The 5,909-nt window shown below is 43.7% G+C and overlaps 1 non-coding gene across 1 annotated transcript; it reads left to right on the top strand.

Moving 5' to 3' along the window:
• On the top strand, positions 1-189 carry LOC123820298. Its single transcript, XR_006785934.1, has one exon. It is a non-coding gene; the product is annotated as a small nucleolar RNA SNORA23 (small nucleolar RNA).
• The last annotated feature ends 5,720 nt before the right edge of the window (positions 190-5,909 follow it).

The following is a 5,909-nucleotide window of genomic DNA, read 5'->3' as shown; positions in this document are numbered from 1 at the left end:
ATTGACAGATTTGCCCAAGAACCTTTCCTAAAGTACAGTGCTAAGATAAAAAGTTGCCGTTTTGCATTCAGATCTTGCCATCCACACAAACATCATGCAGCCACAGAGTGAGTTGGGATCATAGTACTGGTCTAGTGTTCTCATTGGATATAATTTACCACTGGCCAGCCTCCAGATTCCCACACAGGGGAGAAAAAAGAAAAAAGAAAAAGTTGTTTTTCTTTTAATTTCTGGAGAAACTACCAGACATACCCACTCTTGACCCAATGGCACAGTTTGGACAGGCCGTATGCGTCCCTGTAAGGTGTAGTTGCCTTTGCCCAGAGACCCACAGTGCACATGACACATGACAGGACCGCAACCGCCAAATCAAAGGCCATCAAAGGTAGGGCACTCCGGGAGCAAGGCCTTGTAGGATAGGCTTGGGCTTCTTCAAGAGCTATTAAACCAAGATAAAAAAAAGTCAAGTGGAGTCATCATTCTTAGTATTTGGTAACAAGCCAGGGAATTTTGCTTGTGTATTTTGGAAATCAGTCAAATGATTTCAGGGAAGAGGATGAGCCAGCAGAGATGCAGCATCTGCTGACTTAGAAAATATCAGGGTGAAAACACTACGCTTAAACCCATTCATTCAGCAAATAGTTATTGAGACTGTCTCCTCGCCAGGAACTGTTCTGCATGCTGGGGATGCAACAGAGAACACAACGAAGTCCCCTGCCCTCAAGGAGTTTTTATTCTAGTGCAGCAGTTTTCCAACTGGTGTGCCACAGCAGGTGCACTGGTGTGCTGCAAGGATTTTTAAAACGTGCAATGCCTGACTATTTAATCAGGGGTACTGACCTCTTTTCCTTTCAGGGGTGTCTAGCCCTCATGCAGCCCAACCGAAAATCATAAATTTACTTAAACTTTTTTTTTTTTTTTGCTCATCAGTTTTCATTGGTGTTTGTGTATTTAATGTGTGGGCCAGGACAACTCTTCTTCCAGTGTGGCCCAGAGATACTAAATGGTTGTACATCCCTGTGGACTATCAAATAAAAAAAATGACAACAGCCAATACAACAGTAGCTGTCTGGTATGAATGCATCAAAATTACATCTACTTTTTGGTCAGATTGACAAAAAATGTATTTTTTGGTGTGTTGCAGAGCTTTAGTAGTCTGTGTGCCATGAGATGAAAAAGGTTGAAAACCCTGTTCTTGTGGGATAATAGATAAATAATAAACTAAAATCAGATATTTATACTAGATCAGGTGTTGGTAAGTGCTATTTTTTTTGTTTTATTTTTATTTATTTTTATAGAGAGGGGAAGGGAGGGAGAGACAAAGAAAAACATAAATGTGTGGTTGCTTCTTGTGTGCCCTCTACTGGGGACCTGGCCTGTAACCCAGGCATATGCCCTAGACTGGGAATTGAACCAGTGACCCTTTGGTTTGCAGGCCAGCACTCAATCCACTGAGCTACACCAGCCAGAGCCAAGGACTTTGGCTTTCATTCAGAGCAACATGGAAAATCACTGGAGGGTTTAAGGCAGAGGAGTGACAGGATCTGACTTCGTGTTTTGAAAGGATTACTCTGGTTGCTGTGTGGAGAACTTTCTGGGCGGGATGGGCAAAGACAGATGGAAGTAGAGACTTGAGTTAGGAGATTGTTGCAGGAATCCAGAACAGAGTGGGTGCTTGTATCAGGGTGGAAGCCGTATAAGTGATAAATTGTTGGGTTCTGGATTTATTGTAGGATTTACAGGCTTTGTTGATGGGAGTCGATGTGGGGTGTAAGAGAAAGAGGCTCTCCACACATATGTTCACGTTAGGAAACTTCCTTGGAATGGTCCTCCTCATTCAAGAGTGGCTGCCCTCACTGATAGCATTCTGCAGGCTACCGAGCTAACCCAGTAAATGTTCTGTGAGCACCTATTCTGTGCAAGCATTGTGTTGGAAATACAGTGATGGGCAATGTCTGATTTTGAATTCTATTCATAAAAATAATGGTGTTTGTCATAAGCCCTTCCATCTCAATTGTTTCTAAAACCTATTAGTTTATGACATAAATTTTATGTTAATAGAACCTGTTTCCAAGTTCTAGACTTTTTTTAAAAATCCTCATCTGAGGATGATTATTTAGTCTAGAGAGAGAGGATGGGGGAGAGAGACACACACACACAGACAGAAAGAAAAAGCATTGATGTGAGAGAGAAACATTGACCGGTCACCTCCCGTACCCACCCTGACTGGGGATGGAGCCCGCTAGCTAGGTGTGTGCCCTGATCAGGGATTGAACACACAACCTTTTGGTGTATAGGACGACCCTCCAACCAACTGAGCCACCCAGCCAGGGCAGCTCTAGATGTTTGTAAAGTGGGGCAACTCTACTAAGAGTATTTCTGCATACAATTAAATACATTCTGCACTCAATTAAATATATCTACTTTTAAAAACAATGTCAGCCCATAACAACTGAGCTTTAAAAATATCTTTGGGCCTCTTGCTCAGACTGCTGTCTTCCTCAAACACCATCTTCCCCCACCCCAAGTTTCTCAGCCCTGTGAATCTCATACATGTTCAGTCACCCTGTCAATTTAGGTCTCTTGGAAGAAGCAAACAATGAAATAGAGTTACAAGTACAAGAACTTTTTTGGTGGGTATCAACTATGAAAAATAAAGGGGATGAAGCAAGATTGGGCAAGGAAAGCCTTCAGGCCATAATGCTGATGTGTTTGCTGTAAAGGGAAAGAGGGAAGGAAGCAGAATTGGATAGAGAAAAGCTCAGACTGTGGAGCAGAGCTGACAGTCTTAGGCAGCGCATCAGGAGGCTCTGGAATAAAGATTACTTGTTACAGCAGTCAGTCTTGTGCAGAATTTCCAGACACTAGCGTCCCTGTCATGTTTAGTGGCCAGGGACTGCCTAGGAAGAGCTGTCAGCTAGCTGAATATCTCACAGGTCCATTTTTTTCTTGAAAGGCGATCTGAGCAGTGGGTGTCTTTGGTGGCCACAGGCCTCTGCTTGCACCCTGCAACCCCACTTACCCACACACACTCAGGAAGCTGCTGCTCCAGGGGCCCCTTGAGCATCTCTTAGTAAAGGGAAACTTAGAAGAGGTAGGGTGGTGGGACAAGCTACACAGCCCACACCAGCAGGTGGTTTGAGGGCAACTACTGGTAATCATCATTTCCCTCCTGCACTATGCATACTAAGTTCCCTTGCTCTACTGGTCTTGGTTTACCTAGTGGTGTGAGCCAGACCTTTATGCCTGAGCAGAATGAGCCTTTGGTGATTACATTCTTTTCAGGCCAGGGTTGCTGCACTTGTCCATTCACAGTCACAGGTGGCTGAGTGAGTAGCAAGAGGCACTGAACTCAATTGTACATATACTTCCTTCCTGTCCCTGATGTGTGACAGTGGTCCTGCCTCCTGTTGCTAATAAGGATCCGTTGTCCCTGCCGAGTTGATGACTCTTGTTGCTTATTGATTCCTTAATATAAACGGTGGCCTCAATAACTTGTAGTTCAGTGAGACCATTGCTCTGTCCCCTGGCAAAAGTCTCCCCCTTTGAGGACCAGGACTTTTTAACTCTGCAGGGTCCAAGGTTGTGGGGACAGAATACTACTCAGTGTATCACTGGGAGTGGTGGGTGGGACCACTCCTGCCTCCCTGCCTTGGTTCCTGAACCCAACTGGTCTTCCTGCTGGGGCACAGTGCACTGTAGGATTCTCTGAGTCAGTGTGCACACTGCACCCTGGCAAATGAGACCCTTTTCTTGCACAGTGTTGCCTCCAACGTGGTGCTTCAGCGGCACCATCAGTGGGCCAATCCCTTGCTCTCGCTAAACTGGCTTTTCTGGGGATGGTGGTATGTGATAACACCAATGGATCCCTTGATCATGAGATCACTCCCAAACCTCCTTCACTGTGAAGTGCATCTCCTGGTGGGATGTTATAATGGGTGGAGTTCCATGTCTGTGGGTCAGACCCTCTGTAAACTCCTGTATAGTGAGTGGTACAGGCTAAAGCTCTGCTGGCAGGAAATATAAGTGCATACTCAGAGTAAATGCCAATTCCTGCAAGAACAAATTATTTGCCCTTCCAGCATGTGAAGGGCCATTGCAATCAACTGGACAGTAGATCCCTCAAAGAATAGTGCCATTTTTGCATTTCAGCACTGGTCTCTCTCTCTGGCAGATTGGGCATTTAGAGGTTATGGTAGCTAGATCAGCCTTAGGAAGAACCCATGCCAAGGGACAATGCACAGTCTCCATCTGTGCCACCATGGTCACTCCGTTCATGTGCCCGCCCATGGTCTCACTCTTGCCTTTTTGTCTATTCTAAATACAGTAGCCAGGTCCTTTTAAAACACAGATCAGTTCACTCATGCTCAAACCCCTGTATGGCTCTACGCTTCACTCGGTAAAAGTCCCATCTTTACAGTGGTTTCCCTTCCTCCTCCTCCCCATTACTTCTCTGATTTCACCGGCTGCACCTTTCCCCAAGTTTACTCTGCTTCAGCCACACTGGGCTCCTTGGTGTGCCTTGAACTGGCCATTTTCACCCCACCTGGGTCTTTTGTCTCTTTCCCTGGAATGCCCTCTAGATATCTGCCCTCCTCTCTTCCTCCAATCTTTGCTCAAATCTCACTTTCCCAGTGAGATTTAAAAACTTACCTTGACCCCTTGATCACCTTATTTAATACAACAAAATGTCCCATACTTCCCAGTCCAACATTGCTGATGCTTTGCTTTTTTCCTCCATTGAACTGACTGTCTTCTAACACACTACATCGTTTATTTATGTTTCTTGATTCGTGTCTGTCTCTCCTGCTAGAAGATTCACATTCTTTAATTAACAGGAAGACTGCCTGGAACAGAGGAAGAGCTCAATTAATAATGAAAGGACAACTTAGTCACCCACCAAAACAAGTATTTTGAAACAAGATGATATTGTTATATGTTAAAATTGACAGTTAAGGCTTCCAATATTATTATAAAAAGTGTATGGGAAAGATGTTTTCATAGTTTGCTGGCGAGTTTGGAATTTTTTCCCAACCTTTTGGAAAGCCAGTTAGCCGCATAGGTGGTTCTTAACTTCTAGAATTTCAACTCTTGTATCCCTAGTAGTATTTTTCTCCACTCAGTTATCTAGTTATGATTAAAAAAGTTGATTTTATAGTGCAGTCAGCCATCCACTGAGGCAAAGGCCTGGCATTCACATGTTTTATGTTTAAACAGTATCCTTTCCACAACCCAACATTCTTTTTTCTCATTTGACCTGATTTTCTCATTAGTTTTGCAAGACAGAGTAGAAAAGCTGTTAGCAATTTATTGTGAAACAGATCGTCTGCTAAAGTTCAGTGTGTTTAAACAATTTGGATTCTTTGTTTTTCTTTTCTCCTGACTCAACACTTTTTTCTCTCATTCAACAGGTTTTTCATTTCTGGCTAAAGCTGACTTAATACGTTTATTTGAAGCATACCAGGCTTGTTGAACTAAAAATCATAGCTGGCGCCCTGGCTGGTGTGGTTCAGTGGATGGAGTGCTGGCCTGCGAACCAAAAGGTCACTGGTTCAATTCCCAATCAGGGCACATGCCTGGGTTGTGGGCCAGGTCCCCTGTGGGGGGCATGCGAGAGGCAACCGCACATTAATGTTTTTCTCCTCTTTCTCCTTCCTTTCCCTTCTCTCTAAAAATAAATACATAAAATCTTTAAAAATAAATAAATAAAAATCATATCTGGCTTTTTGTTGACATCATGTTTATCTGTTAATTCATTTATTATCATCACTTTTACATATTCATTGGAAAGTGATGATATTCCAGGTCCTACCTATGTTGGATAGGTCTCTGAAACCCTGCCCCCAGGAAGTTACCAAGGTGTGGAGAAATTGAAGTCCTTGCGCATTTCTGGTAGGAATGTAAATGGT

Source organism: Phyllostomus hastatus, unplaced genomic scaffold (assembly GCF_019186645.2).
Source record: "Phyllostomus hastatus isolate PE091 unplaced genomic scaffold, TTU_PhHast_1.1 phas_contig_34, whole genome shotgun sequence".
NCBI classification, from domain to species: Eukaryota; Metazoa; Chordata; class Mammalia; order Chiroptera; family Phyllostomidae; genus Phyllostomus; species Phyllostomus hastatus.
This window is presented reverse-complemented; position numbering and strand designations above follow the sequence as displayed.